This window comes from Canis lupus, chromosome 28 (genome assembly GCF_011100685.1).
Source record: "Canis lupus familiaris isolate Mischka breed German Shepherd chromosome 28, alternate assembly UU_Cfam_GSD_1.0, whole genome shotgun sequence".
NCBI lineage: Eukaryota > Metazoa > Chordata > Mammalia > Carnivora > Canidae > Canis > Canis lupus.
Genome location: NC_049249.1, coordinates 25,092,092 through 25,109,775, shown reverse-complemented (window position 1 = coordinate 25,109,775; position 17,684 = coordinate 25,092,092). Strand labels below are relative to the sequence as shown.

Here is a 17,684-nt window from a genome sequence, read left to right as displayed (position 1 = left end):
AGATTTTTGATCAACAAAACTTAAATAGAAACAGAGACTATTCATTATATTACCCGATTTAGTACTTTTAGCAAGAACACATACACACATGCTTTCAAAATAGGTCCTCAAAATTCCAAGACTTGCTTTGATCTCTCTCCTACGGCTGATAAGTTCCCATATATCAGGGGCATCCCTGGGAGCCTGGGGATAAGGATGAATGAATCACCACATTCAGATCCTCAAAGTTTCCATCTTCATTTAATGAGAACATTTCAGCTCCCTTTCGAAACCAGATCACTTTAAAGACAATAAATAATCAAACTCACCTTACGAGACCCAACAGCCTTGTTTTCCAATGGCCAAATTCTTGGCACCCTGTCCTGTATGCCTTCATTCCAACAACCAGAAAAATAACCCACGTGCTTGCCTATTTATATGTGCACAGTGCGTCTTTAAATCAGGTGTAACCAGCCTGGCCTCTTTGACTTCTAGAAGACAACACAGGCTTTATCTAGAGCAGGACCCAGACAAGGGCTGAAGGAGGGATGGGGTCAGGGGTTGATGCAGACTTAGTTGAGTCCAGGAGGAAAGCCAGAGAGCTGTTTAGTCTATAGGCCCCCCCTCCTGGTGGGGCAGCGGTGGAATGGACAGACATGCGGAATCAGAATCACCAGATGCTTCACTCAAGCCCAGCCAGGTGAGCCCGCAGCACCAAAGAGGTCTTGTGAAGATTGTCCTATCTCCCCAAAGGAGGACAGGATCCAGAGACAGGGATTCCAGAACCCAGCACTAGGGACATCTATCATAGGGTTGTGCGGGAGAGTCTGGGCACATGCAGAGAACAAGTCACAGAACCTGGTAGGTGATGCCAGGAGAAGCTGACTCTTAGGCACAGAGGGACAGAGTAGGTACCAACTTAGGAAATTGGCAGCTGGCATGAGTTGAAGCTGAGAGACAAGGACCGGAGATCCTTAAATCCCTCCTGCAGGCGAGACCAGGCCTGAACCCTCCTGAGGGAACCAGATGGGGACTGACCAGACCCTCAATCAAACCCAGATCCTCTGGCTTTGGATTCAATGGCTCTATTAAGTGAGTCCCCAGGACCAAATAGCCCCACATCCTAGATCTACCTGCTACCCCCCTCAGTCTGCCTTGTGGGCCCAGAAGGCATTGGTCATGTGGGTCCTTTCCAGGGGCACAGAGGCAGGGGAAATGGGCTGGATGTTTGTGGAGTGTGAATTTACTGAACCTGAGTCTGGTACAAAACACTCCACATGAGTGAGTTAAGTAAACAGATTGTTTATAGAAAAGTCAAAAATCCTCTTTTTCCAATTGAACACATGAGCACAAATTTCCAAATCTCTAGTTTCGGTTGGAATTTTGTCATGGCAAATATTGACTGAAGTTGGTGGGCCGTTGGCAGGGTCTTGTCACTGTTTTGGTTATCTGGAGACTGCCAGGCTGTGGTGGGAAGATATCTTTGTGGGGAGTCAGGAGGCCTGGCTGGCTTCGGGCCCAGGCTCTGTTACCAACCAGCAGGTGTCCTTCGATGACCCTCTTGGACTCACTGCCCCCCTCTTCCTTTCCTTCTTTGTAGCATGAGAGTGTTGAAGACCTCTCAGATCCTTTCTAGCTCTGAAAATGCACAATTTTATGACCTAGATGGGGGCACGGTGGCTCAAACCATCTGATATGAATTTGGACTTCAAATCATTTTGATAAATGTTCTCAGGCTTGGAAGGTGGCCTGTGGTACACTTGCAAGATCCAAATCGACCTTTTCCAAACATTTTCCAAGTCTACACAAGGCTCATGGTGGTGGGGAGCCATTTGGAGTCTCCAGGCTGGGCAGGATGGTACAGACTTTGGTGCCACTGACAATAAAGGCTGGGGCGTATCTGGCTGGACCCCGCAGCAAAGAACACATGGAGTATTTTCTTTCACTTTTTACCTGGATGGAGCTCAGTGCAAACACAGACTGGAAACTACAAACGGGAACACAAGCATTTGAATAGATAGTCTGTCAAGAACATTAAAATTCTTCCAAGGGATGCACCAGACTCCGAGTCACATTGACACAGGCTGTCAGAACAGACTCTCAGACCCTGCTTTGGCATCACCAGGGAGAAGCAAGACAACTCCCATGTGGAAACTGCCTTGCATTTAAGCTGGTCTCCAGGAGCATCTGACCCCTATCTCAAACATCTGCTGTTCTCCTTAAAAAAAAGGGGGGGGGGGAGTGGGAAGTGAAAAAAATATTTTCTTATAGGGAAGTATCAAAGTCACTCTGATAATGGGTAGCCATCCTTTTGCATGAGCATTAGAGAAACCATCCAGTATGATTGTGGAGGGAACTCTGCTTCAAGAAAACACTATTCACTAACATTTTAATTCACCAAATAAGGAATGAAGGATAAAGAGGATTTTTTCACCTCTGTAAGTTCATTTCGGTAGGGCAGTATCTCCCAACACGCTGCTGTCGAAAGGAAGCCCATCTGCCTGGGTCCTGGAAGCAGCAGTTGTGTGGGTTCTGGATGCACAGGGAGAGGTTTGGCAGAGGCAGATGCTGGGCCAGGCACCGGAGCAGCCTTGGGTGGTGATAACAGGTGACCAGCTCTCTTCAGTATTCCCTACGTGGGGCCATCCCTTTGCTATGTCTACCATGTGCACTTGGCATTTATAACATGGGAGAAGACTTTTTTCCAATCATAAAAAGAATATACGGTGTACGGAATGTTCCAGGACTAAGAGTGGGAGCAATGAGACACTTGGACACCTCATTAAATGTACCTCTTACTTATCCACGATGCTGGTGGTGAAGAGCAACCTAGATATTCCCAAACCCCTGAGAGTCCAAAAATAACTTATATCAGGCACACACATGATTGTCTTGTATTGTTTCTAGAGTTCTGTTATAGAATCACCTCTTTGCAGAATGAGATTGGTCTGTGCCCTTTAAAAAAATTATGGTAAGACACATAATTTTATCCTCTTAACAATGTTTAATCATACATTACAATATTGTTAATGGTATGCCCATTGTTGTACAACAGATGTCTAGAACTTTCTCACCTTGCAAACTGAAACTCTATAATTGAACAACTCTTGTTTTCCCTCTCTCCCTAGCTGCCAGAAACCACGCTCTACTTTCTGTTTTGATGAGTTTGATTGCTTTAGATACCTTGTATTAATGGAAACAGGCAATGTTTGTCTTTTTGTGACTGGCTTATTTCACTTAGCAAAATATCCTTCAGGCTCATCCCTCTTGCAGCATATGACACAATTTCCTTCTTTTTTAAGGCTGAATAGTATTCCATTGTATGTATAGGCCACATTTTGTTTATCTGTTTATGGACATTTAGTTTCTTCTACCTTCTGGTTGTGGTGAATGATGCTGTAGTGAACATGGGTGTGCAAGTACCTCTTCAAGATCCTGTTTTAAATGCTTTTGGATAAATACCCAGAAGTGGGATAGCTGGATCATATCTTAGTTTTATTTTTAATTTTTTAAAGGAACTTCCATACTGTTTTCCATAGTTGCTGCACCACCTTACATTCCTACCAACAGTGCACAAGGTTCCCTTTCCCCCACATCCTTGCTGACGCTTTCTATTTCTTTTTGATAATAGCCATTCATATCTCATTGTGGTTTTGATTTGCATTGCCCTGAATAAGGATGTTGAGCATCTTTTCATGTACCTGTTGGTCATTGGTATGTCCTCTGGAAAAATGTCTATTTAGTTTCTCTGTCTATATTTTAATCAGAATTTTTTGCCATTGAATTGTATGAGTTCTTTGTATATTTTGGATATTAACCCTTTGTTGGGTTTATGATTTGCAAATGTTTTCTCCCATTCAGTACATTGCCTTTGTACTTTGGTGATGGTTTCCTTTGCTGTGTAGAAGCTTTTTAGTTTGATGTGGTCCCACTTGTTTATTTTTGCTTTTGTTGCCTTTGCTTTTGGTGTCAAATCCAAGAAATCACCACAAGATTAGGAGCTTATTGCCTAAGTGTTCTTCTAGGAATTGTATGGTTTCAGGTCTATGTTCAAATTTTTTTAAGCCTATTTTGGTTTATTTTGTGTGTGTGTGGTTTAAGACAGCGGTTCAGTTCCATTCTTTCACATGTGGGTGTCTGGGTTTCCCAACATCATTTATTGAAGAGATGATCTTTCCCCATTTCCTTGAATCCTCTGTTGTAAATTAATTGCCCATATAATTATGAGTTTATTTCTGGGCTCTCTGTTCCATTGATCTGTCTCTTATGCCAATACCATACTGTTATGATTTCCATAGCTTTGCACCATAGTTTGGAATCAGAAAGCATGATGCCTCCAGTGTGGTTGTTTTTTTTCAAGATTGCTTTGGCTATTTGGGGTCTTTTGTGGTTTCATACAAATCTTAGGATCATTTGTTCTCTTTCTGTGAAAAGTGGCATTGGAATTTTGATAGGGATTGCACAGAATATGTAGATTGTGTGAGTAGTATGGACATTTTAACAGTATTATTCTTCCAATCCATAAGCATGGCATATCTTTCCATTTATTTGTGTCTTCTTTAATTTCTTTCATCAGTATCTTACAGTTTTCATGGTACAGGTCTTTCACCTCCTTGGTTAAATTTATTTCTAGATTTTTTGATGCACTTATAAATGAAATTTTCTTAATTTGTCTTTTTGATAGAGTATAGAAACACAACTGATTTTTGTATATTGATTTTGGATCCTGAAACTTTGCTGATTTTGTGTATTGGTTTTAACAGTTTCAGTGGAGTCTTTAGGGTTTTCTATATATGATATCATGTTATCTGCAAATAGACAATTTTACTTCTTCCTTTCTGATTTGGATGCCCCTTTTTTTTCTTGCCTAATTCCTCTGGCTAGGATTTACAGTACTATATTGAACAAAAAAAAAAAAAAATGAAAGTGAGCATCTTTGTCTTGTTCCTGATCTTTGAAGAAAAGCTGCCAGTTTTTGATCATTGATCATGATGTTGGCTGTGGGCTGGTCATATATAGCCTTTAGTATGTTGAGCTATGTTCCTTCTATACCTACTTTGTTGAGAGATTTTATCATAATTTTTTTAAATGTGCAAAGTGGGTCCTTAGGGAGGGATTCATAGCAAATCTCTTGGCATCATAAGGTCACAGAACTGTGGTTTTCCTTTGGTGAGTAAAGAAACAGGAGTTTGAGGACCCAAACCATGGAGATAAGAGTTGTGTTGGAGAGGACAGTACCAACAAAAAAGGGCAAGTAGAGATCCAGTGAGGGATAGAAACGTCTATACCAGAGAATTGATGCCTGATGTTGAGTTATTACTGATTCCTCTGCTATCCTCCAGTTGAATTAGATCCAAACCCATGGTAAAGATATATTGCCATATTCATGGTGCTGGGCTGGGGGTAAGGGGCGGCTGGAGAAGGAGGAGTGATGGGGGGCTAGTGTGAGGTGGAAGCAAAAGAGCAGCTGGAGGGGGAATCCAGGAGCCAGAATGGAATTAGGAGAGATGGTGAGAATGTGAGCCCCTGGGGGTACTGGGAAGTCTAGAGATGGTGCTGGGTTTCACACTGGGGAGGAGGATGCTATTTAAGGAAAGAGTGGCTCAGAAAGGATAAAGGGGACTCTGTTCCCACCCCTAAAGCTGGTAACAACCCAGTTTGGAGGAGAAGGCTTGTGTACATGTGTGCACACCCATAGAGGAAATGTACCTGGTAACTAAGGCAGCAAATGCTAAATGCCCATTCACTGAGCAGAAAAGATAGAGAGCGTTATGAGAGTTTAGAATTCAGAGGTATTACTTGGGCTGGAATTGGTGGCGATGCTGCTAAATGTTTAACCACCAGCTTCTGGGGAAAAAACAACTTTCCATGGTATAAATACCCTAATTCTACCATGGTTAATTTTAAGTCACCAAGTTGACTTCCTAAAATCTGGAGTTGGGAAGAGACACACAAGAGCACACCATTATAGAGTAGTTCCACCACAAAGGTGCAGTAGACGCAAATAAACTCAAGCATAGATTGTTATCAAATGTATGATAGTAGTCCAGAAGTGATGAGTTCTGAGCATTTTACTACCTTTGCCTTAAATTTCTTTCAAGTTTACATAATGTAATTTTTAATAATGCCCATGTTCAATAACTGGCTTGCAACATTCCTGAAAAATTACCAGTTAACTGTTGTGAGCTGATATAAGCCAGCTCTGGGACACTACTGGCTCACAACAGTCTTTCTGGAGAAGGTGGGACTTAAACTTGGCCTTGGAGGGTGAATAGGAGTTTGATAGGCCTGGCAGAAGGCATTCTAAGTAAGGTAAAGATGTGGCAAAGGTGTGGCCATTAAAGGGGGTGGCGTGAATGAAAATAATAGGACTTCTCTTAGTTCTAAAATGTTTCAAGGTTAAGAAATTACTTTTTTAACAAGTCAGAAATGATGGAAAGACCCAGTAGGCATTGAACATTCATAATAGCATACAAGGTACCAAATATTCATGATATACTAAATATAGTCATACCAGATACTGAATATTCATAAGGTCTTAAAATAGCCACACATTGGTGTTACCCATTCTGGTCCCCTGTGTGCCCCTCCAGATGAAAGTCATAGCCGCTCAACAGGCTAATTGACAACCTACAGCTGTGGCCGTGAGTGCTTGCCCCTGGATTTCCCCCATGGAGCAAATGTGAGTTATTGGCCCAGGTACCTTCTGCTTGTGGGTCCCTTTTGCTCAAACCTCAACTCTGGTCGTCTTAGTGAAACCATCAGTAGGGAAGATTAATGTGGCTAAGAGAGGCTGGATACCCAAATAGTGCATAATCCAAGTCTCAGGTGGTGTGGCCCCATCCCTTTCACCTTGTTTCTCGATTTTTAAATTGATTTAATGAACTGTATTAATGTCTTAGTGAGGGCTGCTATTCCAGAATACCACAGACTGGGTAGGTTATAAATGACAGACATTTGTTTCTCCCAGTTGTGAAAGGTTGGGAAGTCCAAGATCAAGGAGCTACGAAATTCGGTGTCTGGCTACATCCTGGTTCATAGTTGGCTGTTATCTTGCTGTGTCCTCCCATGGTAGAAGGGGAGAGGAAGCTTTAAGGGGTCTCTACTATAAGAGTACTAATCCCGTTCACGAGGCCTCCACTCTTATGACCTAATCAGCTCCCCAAAACCCTACCTCCTAATATCATCACACTGAGGATTAGGCTTCAACAGAAGAACTGGGTGTGGGGGAGGGGTATTGCAAATATTCAGTCTATAGAAGTTAGTTCTCTATGGTTGTGTAAAAAATTATCCCACAACTAGTGACTTAGAATAACAAACATTTATTCTTCTAATTTCTGTGGGTCAGGAAGCTGGATGGGATCCTCTGATCAGGGTCTCTTGCTGGCTATAATCAGGGCGTTGGTTGGGCTGCAGCCCTCTCAAGGTCAACTGGGGGTGGTTCTGCTTTTAAACTGCTTAAGTGGTATTGGCAGATCCTCCTGTTTCTCTGGGCTGCCAGTCAGAGGCCTCCCTTATTCCTTGCCACGTGGGCCTCTCTACAGGACAATTACAACGTGGCAGCTGCTGCCCATCGCAGCGAGGGGGTGAGAAAGCAAGAGAGGGGGTAAGACAGAAGTTGGAGTCTCAGGAAGGACAGCCCACCACTTGCCAGGTTCATTAGACAGTAAGTCACTAGGTGTCCAGTCAATACTCAAGGGGAAGGGATTTCACAAGGAGGCAGGGATCATTGGGGGCCATCTCAGAAGCTGCCTGTCACATAAAGTTCTGTGACTTCCAGCTTAGCCATCGCAGTGGTGGACTTGGGGGCTGGCATCGTATCAGAGTAATTCCATGCCCCAGTCCCCCAGAGATTCTCACCCCTGTATGACAGCATCCTTGAGATGTCAGTGGTGGTGGTCCCATTTTAAAGGAAAGACATTGAAAGTTTCACGACTCCTCTATGTCCACATAAGTAAGCAAAAGAGTCACAAAAGAGGCAGACCTTGAACCCAGGTCTCCTGAGTTCTAGGCTGTGGCCTTTGCCATTTGCTGTATGGTACTAGGGTGAATAGTGCCCCCCCTCCTCAACCCCCACCTCTGCCAAATTCATGTCTACTCAGAACCTCAGAATGTGACCTTCTCTGAAACTAGGGTCTGTACAGATGTATTATTAAGATGAGGTCATAGTGCATTAGGGTGGGTCCTAAGTCTAGTGATGGTGTCTTTATGAGAAGGCTATGTGAAGATACAGAGACATGGCGGGGGTGGAGGGGGGTGTGCAGGTAGGGATGCCATTTAAAGATGGAGGCAGAAATTGGAGCAATGTAGCTACAAGCCAAGGAAGGGTAAAGATTACAAGCAGCCATCAGAAGCTGGCAAGAGGCAAGGGAGGATTCTTTCTTAGAGCCTACAGAGGCCCCGTCAACCCACCAACACCTTGATTTCAGACTGCTAACCACCAGGACTGTGGGAGAATAAATTTGTGTTGTTTGAAGCCATCCAGTTTGTGGTTACTTGTTATGGCAGCCCCAGGAAACCAACACATGCATTATCTCCCTAGAAGATTCTAGCCACAAACTTCCTGATGTCTGCAGCATTTGAAAGGGTTTGTTGATAGTGGTTCATAAAGCACAGCTACTCTGGATCAGCCTCCATCCAGAATTCAGTCTCCCAGGTCCCCTCCTGGCCAGCATAGCCCATCTTGTAAGCCAGTGGCCATAGCCCAGGACTGGGGGAAGAAAAGGGATACAGCGAGTAGCTTCACTGCCTGTGATCTAAGATGATGAACATTGCAGGACAGAAGCATGGCTATGTGAGATTTTCTTTCTTCTTCCATGTGATAGGCCAAAGATTAAAATCCCCTCTGCCCTTCTTCCCCTCATTCCCTTGAACTTGAAGGCACTTGGAGCACTTGGCTCACAGTAGCTCTGTGTGTGTGTGTGTACGTGGAGTTGTCGGTAGTCTCTGTAGCCTTGTAGGTGCTGGCTTAGAATAAGAAGCAGAGGTCAGGGTTCAGCTGAAAAAGGGGTGGGTGTGGTAGGATGGCTGTGGGACACGTCCTCCTGGGCACCTAGTTGGTAAGTTCACACAGAGGAATCAGTAGCATTGGATCAAAGGAGGGGGAGGCTCAAAGGATGTTCTCTGGGTGAGGTGCTCTGGCAAGGGGCTTCTGCTCCTGTTTGCAGCTTTGAAATGCAAGAATTTCCTCTTGTACGAGGAAAAATAGCTCATCATGTGAATTGTGATTAAGGTTTAAAGATTATCCTTAAAATAGTGCTTTAAAAAAATGCCTGCCACCTTCCTGCTGACCTGGTGAAAGCGACTGCACCACTTGTATTCTGCAGGGCCCGGTGACTAGTGATTCATATAGTTTGTGGTCCAAAAGCATCCCAGACTAGAAAGGGCCTTAGAGATGGTCTAAACCTACTCCTTTGGCAGAAAGAGAAGCAAAGGCACAGATACCTTCTCCAGTCCACCCAGAAGCTTCCCTCTCCCCCGTGAAACCAGCTGGGCCAAGGGCTCTGCCCTCTGTTTGTCTCCCTACTTGCCATTCTGGTGTCTTCTTCTCACATTCACATCTGCCTGTATAATCTCTATCCCTACAGCGTCTATCGTTTACACCGTGGGCTCCAGTGTAGTGTAACCCTCCATCCATTCACCCAACTACCCATCACATATTTATTGAGGAAATTGCTATGGGTCCACCACTATGTACTGTGGACGTGGAGATTATTATGGCAAGATCCTTTCTGTCGGCAAGTTTACTGTCTCATCAGAGATCGACCACTTGTATGCGAGTAACTAGACCTCAAACCAGACTCCTTCAAGGGAGTATAGACTAGTTCTCATCTGGCAAACCATTGGAAGAATTAGAAAATAATTGCCACTAGCGGCCATAGCCTCACAAGTAGGAATCATCTTTTGTCCTATATGATTTGAAAATTAGTGGAACATATATTTGGCAACCATATACATCCTGAAGTTTTCAAAATAGCTCTGATGTAAAATATTCTCCTTCCAGTTCATGTGTCTTAACTGTTGGTCAGAAAGACTGAATGCCAAGCAGTCAGGATTTTCTGTATCCAATCCAACTTCTCTACCCCCTTCCTTTTCTGCCTCCAACAGATTCATTCTTTGGACCGCAGTTGTAGGATGTATCTATTCTTGGAAGAATAACACCCTATGCCATTAGATCAGCTGTATTTTCAGCAATTACATGAAGCTTCGCTTTGGACAGGGCACTGCTTGGGTGATACGGAGTTACTTAAGTGTATCCGGGAGCACTGAGCTGAATGGGAGATGGAATCCTATGAAGATCACAAAACAGGCACCAACAGAATGCACTGGGCCTTGGAGTAAGTATTTAGGATAGGTAGGAAGAAAATGAGAGAAGGTCCTGGGCAGTGGGAGAGAATTTGATTCTTTTGGCCATTTTACTACCTTACCCCAGGGGCAGTCCTATTAGACAGGAGCTCACTGGCTGGGGGCCTGGAGATCCAAACCATAAGCCAGGAGACCCTTTAAAGTCTTTGCATTTAAGTTTCATAGTCAAAGAAGCCATGTTCTCTCTCTTTTCCCAACAGCTTAGAGAGAAAATAAGTCAACTTTGCTTACTGGATTTGTGTGAATGCCTCTTCTCTATACACAAGGACAAATAGTTCCCTGTGAGGCAGATCTTCATTCAATCGTGGAGAAATTTAACCAGAAATTAGAGAGCACCCTAGGGAATGGTCTCAAGTCGTCCAGGGCTTCCTCCACCCAGGCAGCCTTGACACATGTCCCTGTCCTGTCACAGATGTCCTCATTCCTCCCAACGACTTTGTCTTACTGGTGTTGCAACAGCTACCAAGGTAGTTAAAAGGTGTGTTATATAATATGCATATTAGAGATAGATATGCAAGTTCAGAATAGATTTGCTACATTTTTCTTCAGTAAAACTCCTTTTGTTCATCCAAACATAGTTTACGCACCAACTACATACCAAACATGAATGGGGCTGAAAAGGCAAGAGTCCCTCGGGTAAGGCAAGGTGTAAAGTCTTCTGGGAAGGAAGCCTCCTCCCAGCCCCAGAGTAAAGTAGTAAAAGAGTTTCCTCTTCAGACCCGAAAGCTGCTCTCTAAGCCAGGTCACCATCAGGAGCCTCATGGTGAGCCTCCTTACATCCCATGGCCGGGAACTCGAAGGCATTGTCCCAAATGCTCTCCTTGATTGATTTTGTCTGAAGTACACTTCAGAAAAGCTCTGTTTCACAAATGTTTGGACTTCAGTCATTTTGACCTATTGCTTTCTGCCGTGGTGCTTCAAGCACTTGGTGGGCTTATGTTGTCCTAGTCTTCAGTCTTGTCTTTGGATTACAGAGATCTCAGAGCAAGGCCCAGAGAAGTACAGGGACCTCTTCCAGGTTGGACAGCGAGTCTGGATGTCTGAACACTGCTCCCAACTTACACCAGTTCACCACGTGATGGACTTATACCATCTTGGGCTGAGAATGATCTTAGATGTCTACCTTGTGTCAGGGCCCTCATCTTTCTCATCTTTCAGACAAAGAAACCGAGACCCAGGGTAGGTTACTGGTTGTCCATAGCCAGAGAATCACAGACTCCTGGAGCTGGAAGGCACCTTGGGCCTTTTGTTATCTAGTTTCACCTCCAACCCAAAGGAACAATACTTTCCACACTCTCTTTGCCAGTTGATTACCCAGCCTCTGCTTGGACACTTCTGGAAAATGGGGAGTGCATGATTTTTTTTTCCTGTCCATTCCATTAATAGACCTATCTCATTGTTATCAAGCTCTTATCTGTAATCAAGGGAATCTAGTTTCTTGCTGTATCCATTGACAGCTGCCTTGCAGAGTCACAACACACAACACAACCAACCCACAGTCTCTGTGCCCTAGGAGAGTTGTCCCTACCATGGATCCCTTTAGTCAACTGGACTGTTTCAGCTCAGCCTGCCTCAGTTTCCCTGCCCCAGACTGACTGCCTTTAGCATGTCTTAATTCAGAATTTTTATTTATTTTGCTTTTATTTATTAATGGTAACCACCACCTTCTATAAGTCCCATCCATCCCCCCTTTTACTGAGCTCTAGAAGGCTCTCATTAGAACATCAATGAGTTCACTGCACTTTTTAAAATCAGGACAACAACAAAAAAAGCTTGAGTGTGCTTCTCCTGACAAGCCTCCTTAAATATAATCATAGATCTGTCACAAAATATACAGGCTTATGAGGGGTTGTCAAAGTCTTTCTGAAGTGGGAGATGTTTAGGGGGAAGAAAATTCTTTCATATTAACTGAAAAGGAACAAAGTAGAAAAAAACAAGGACCAAATGATTCTGTGAAGGGTTTTTACATAGCTACAGTTTTGCAAGCTTTGCCTTGATTAATGATAATGCGGTAGATTCTGGAAAGACAGAAATGAAGCTCTGAGCTGTTCGTGTAATTGGTCTTGACATTTCTCTTCTAGGAGTTTTTCTCTTAACTGAGTGAGAAAGCAGGTGCGGTAAGAGCAGTCTTTCCCATCATCCAGGTTCCAATCTCCAGTTCTGATGGGGAGCAGACCCAAAGGTCCCATGAACACTCTGTTTTCTTTAAGCAATGTCCTGCTTTAGTGATTCCCACTATTGTGTCCACACTCTGGAGGGTTTAGGGAGTTTTAGGCATTTAACGTTTTTGAAAAATTTCTTTTTAAAGCCATTTGGATTTGTAGCTCAACATCAGGGAGAATCCAGATCCTTCTGGTTTCCACAGATGGGCTCCCTGAAAGGTAGTTCTCATTTTCTTTGTTTCTTGGGGAAGCCTCTTCGAGGTCTGGTGCACATCTGTCTGTGCCACTTGGTTCCTGAATGAATTGCTCACTGGCCTAAACATCTGGTTGCCTCAAGGGTCAGCATAGATGTGTCCCTGCATTGCATGGCATTGGAGGGACGATTGCAAGGACAAGCAATAAAGAAATCTGGTGCTGGTGGCTCTTCTCAGACCCTCCAGCTTCCACATGGCCATGATCACATCCCTCTGTCCTCATCTGATGCCAAATCTCCCAAGCAGCCCAGGGATTTCTAAGCCTTCTGCAATTACTCAGCATAATAAGATTTCAGAGCTCTCCCTGGCTTAAAATGTGCTTTCCATTTTCTCACCAGCCCACTCCCCTCCCCCGGCCTTGCCCTGAATTAGAAGTACATCGGCAGAAAGATTCACAGGCCCCTAGGTGCCCAGTGGCATATTTCTATCTTCCATTTCCCCTGTGAGCATCTCCTGGCTCTTCTTCTTCTTCTTCTTCATGCACCCGGGGCCAGGCGAGAGCTTTCCATCCAGACACAGCCACAGTGCCCTGCCTGGACATGGAGCTTTGTGAAAAAGCAGCCTAGCCTGTCCTCCCAGTGAGAGCGCAGTCCCACCCTTCCCTTCCGGGTCCCCAGTCATTGTGCTGAGGGTTAGGAACCAGCAGTGCAGAGATCAGTTTTCAAAGGAAACAGAAGAACCCTTTCAAGTTCCTAACCCTAATCGCAGACTCTTTCAGGGGTCCTGGAGCTGGTTTTGAAAACCACGTTGATGGTGCCTGAAATTAAGTTATGATGCACCTGTACACACAGAAGGAAGGGACATCAAAGAGAGGATCAGTGCGGACGGCGAGCAGAAAGAAATGCCAGGTGCAGACGCGGAGGACATCTGGCTCTCCCGGGGCCCGATGTCCGCTTCCCAGGCAAGGACAGTTAGTGGCTTCAGCGAGAGTGAGAGCGGGGGTGGCTTGGTGGTGTCCTCAAGCTTGACTGTGCATCCGCTTCTGCAGCCTCCTTGTTTCCAGGCAGAGAGGACGGGTCGAGTGTCTCACTCGTGACTCTCTAAAACGTTTCCTCGTATGTTAGTAAAGGGAAGTGACCTCTCAGGTAAGAAGTGGGTGCCGACCTGACCGCGCGCCAAGTGGGCGCAGGCTGCTGCAGAGGAAACGCAGACCAGCAGCAAATTGCTCGGGAGAGGGAGGTCTCTTGGGGATTCGCTCAGATGAGAAAATAACAAATATTTTTAATTAATGTCACTTGTCTCTTTTTAGGGACTTTGACGCGTTGCGAATTTATTTTGGTATGTAATTTTAACACTATCTCCTAAGATCTTTTTATACTTTATCTCTGAAATGTGTCAGATTCCCAACTGACACTATTTTAATAGAAAGGGTTCTGGTGCCCGCCAGGGAGCGGCCCTGGGGACTCTAGAGCCACGGGGACCGAGGGGTTTGAATCCTGGGTGGGCAGCACCCTCTGGGTGAGCCTGGGCCCATCATTGACCTCAGGAACGATGACCGTCCCCACGTCCTGGTGGCACAGTGGACTGGAGATGGCCCGATCGATGTGCGAGGCCACTTGCCCCGGGGCTGGGCCCCGAGTGTGCAGCTGGGGATTTCCGAGGGGCTCGGCGCTGGGAGTTTCCGACGCGTGGGGCAAAGGCTGCATCTGCCAAGTCTCTGCTCCCCACCACCCTTCCCAGGAGGAAGCCAGACGGCCGGACACCTCCTGCTCCGGCCCGGCGTAAGCCCTGAGCAAATAACAGATTTAATCTCAGGGGAAGCAAGTGCATTCTGTTATGGGTACGGAAACATTTTATCAGTCTCCGGACCTAGCAAACAGTAGCTGAAAGAACGTCAGCCTTGCCGTCTTCCTGACGTGCAGGCCGAGAAGAGGGCACCGCGAGTGGCTCCGCGGCCCGGGAGGCACCTGCACGACAATAAATCAAAGGGTGATGTGCGTTGGGTGCAAAGAGCGAGCGGCGCGGGCGTCCTGGCTTCCGAAGCCCGTGCTGGCATCGTGCGTGAGGTCACAGGCTCCGTGGGCCCGACTCCCCCCGAGGCTCCGATGGCCCCCCGAGTTTGTCCCCACGAGTCTGTGAACTGCTTGCAGAGCCCCAGGCCAGCTCCCGCAGGCTGTGCCCACCCACCGTGAGGGGCGCTTTAGGACAGCGGGGCCCACCCAGTAATACCTGCCTCCTAAGAAGGCTCCCAGGTGGGATTTGGCGGGAATATCCCAGCCGGATATTCGTTTCCCCAGGGAAAGACCCCCCACCCCAGCCAGTGTTTGGGGCGCCTCCGGGCAGGGCAGCCAGCCCCCGTCGGGGGGATCCTCGTGGGGATGTTTTCAGGGCCACCGCCCACTCTGAACCTGACGGGGACGTGCTTGAATGGGGGCCTCCCTGGAGAAGGAACAGTTTCGCTAGGGCCTGCGGTGACATCCAGATGGCCGAGAAAACTTACCCAGTGTTCCGTCAGTGGGCAGTGATGGAAGGCCTTTACAGGGAGCTTCAGAACCTTCCACATTTAGTTCCAAGCTGCACGTCCTTCTCCGTTTTGTCAGCGGGCCAGCTGCCTCTCCGTGGGAGTGGGTGCTGCTGTTTCTTCCTGACGTGGGTTTACTTGACACTGTCGTGCTTGCTCCGTCTGAAAGCAGAGTCCACTCGCTCCAGCCAGAAGCACTTAAAACTCAGACGCGGATCCCTCTTGCCTTCAGAGGATGAAGCTGTGTCTTGCTGGGACATGGGCCCCCCAGTTCAGCTGTGTGCCCAGTATTGGTCCCAGGACAGCTCTTCTTTCAAAATGCTGCATAGGCAGAACGAAAGCTTGGTAGCAAACCATGGAAATCGAGGGGAAGAATGCTTCATTTGCCAATAGGTTGCTCCCCAAGTAAGCCATTTCCCTCTCCTTGGCCCGCCAGCAACCATGACATCTGTCGTCAGGACACCATGAAGTCCCAGGATCTGTTGCTGGGGTGGGCTTGCTTTGCACTCGATGGGTGACGCTCTTGCTGTTCTCCTAATTGTTCTTATTTTTATTCTCTCTGTAAGACTTGAGTTTACTGGAAGAAGGTTTTATCTAACCCACCATTTTTTTTCTTTTAAACCAAAGGCTGAGATGAGGCAGAGTTGAGTGTGTGGCTACGAGGGACACACTTATATGCTGGGAGAGGGTGAATCTAGGATAGTGGTTAAAAAAAAGAAATCCGTGACCTTGGGCAACAGGGACAAACCATCCATTGACCAATGAGTGCCTGCCTTCCGCCAGGCCTGGTGTGTCTGTGTGGAGCACGTGGCCTGGCCTTCAGACTCCCATTCCCAGCCCTTCCAAGGAGAGCAGTTCTATAAAGTAGGTTGATTTAAGACACCAATACCTTTACTGGGCTGAGACAGGAGAGGCTCCAGAACCTGTTTGTCTTTTTCCTTTTTTCTTTTTTTTTCCTTCTTCCATTCTTTCTCCTTCTTTTCTTTTTTTTTAAAACCAGAACTTCCCACCTGTATTAGTTTTCCATGCAATGTTGTGACAGATGGCCACAAACCTAGTGGCTTCAAACAGCACACATTTATTGTCTAACAACAGTTCTGGAGATCAGAAATCCAAAATGTCCCAGTGAGCCAAAAACATGACTACTTTCCTTCCGGAGGCTCTAGGAAAGACTGTTCCCTTGCCTTTTCCAACTTGAGGAGACCACCCACATTCCTTGGTGACATAGTTACAGGTTCCGGGGATTAGGTTGTGGGTATCTTTGGGTCATTAGTCCACTCATCACACAACCCAGATTCATGGAGTGCAAAGGTGGGGGCAGATAGGGAGCACGATGATTGCTCATGACAGTGATGCTCACGTCAGACTAGATTAGTTTTGAGGAAGCCAGGAGTCCAGAGCTGCTGGGATGGATTTAAATCATGCCTATCATTCACAGTTCTTTCTTACAAAACCATACAGCTCACTATGCATTTTATCAAAACATTAACTCGACTTGTCAGTTATACACAGAGGCATGTGTAAATAGATCTAGAAGAGATTAACTATTATATTTTATAAATCTTAAGGTACCCAGGAGACAAATGGAAAGGAGAGATTGTTGTTGTTGAATTCAGCTCTTCATAGGCAGGCAGGATTCTGAATCTTTTAGGTAAGAGTTTAGGGAGAGGAATTGTGTCTGTAGTAGAAGATAGGAAAAATCCTGGAGTGCTTTCGAAGTGAGTAAAGGGAGTTTTCACCAAACTACTGCATTTACTTAGGCCCTGCCCATGTTTACCATTGTCTGCTCCTAATCCTTACCCTAAAGTAAATAAAATCTGAATGCTTCCTTAAGCAGAGACTATTGCTGAGTTTCCCTCCAAAAAACAAATTGCCACCACAGCTACCAAAAATAAGAGCCACGGAGATACACCTATGCCTTTGAGACAATCCACAGTTTTAAAGATAAATCCCTTTCTTTGGGAGCCTAATGTTGCTTTAAAAGATTCCTTTCCTTTCCATCCCCTTTCTCCCCAGATAATCTCCAAAGGAATATCTTTTTAAAGGGGGTAGGCTGAATAAATGTTCATAAAGCTTCCTTGTGGGTCAGTAGCCTGCTGCGGGTCACGAGATTCATTTGGGATAGTGTGAGGGTAGGAAAAAGCAAGCTAATAGTCCTTTGACAAAGACCAATTCTCTGTCCCTGTTTTAATCTTTAATCTGGTTACCATATGTCATTTCTGAAAGATTAGTTAACTGAAAGACCTTATTTTTCAGCACAAGTTGGACTAGCAAGATGCCAAAAAACAAGAAAAATTAAGTAAATTTGTCACCTACAGAAATGTCTCAAAAAATACCTAATAAGTTTTTGAAAAATGTTGCAAATTAAGCTGAAGCGGGAAGAAAATACAGATTTTACTCCAAATTCATGGCCACTTAGCTCACAAGAAACAAATACTCTCAATTCTTTAAAAAATCATACTT

At 45.4% G+C, this 17,684-nt stretch overlaps 1 long non-coding RNA gene across 5 annotated transcripts in view; it reads left to right on the top strand.

Annotated features, from left to right (window-relative positions):
- LOC106557950 overlaps positions 1 to 17,684 on the top strand; it is a 159,490-nt gene that overhangs the window by 95,583 nt on the left and 46,223 nt on the right. The gene's annotated exons all lie outside the window — the stretch shown is intronic.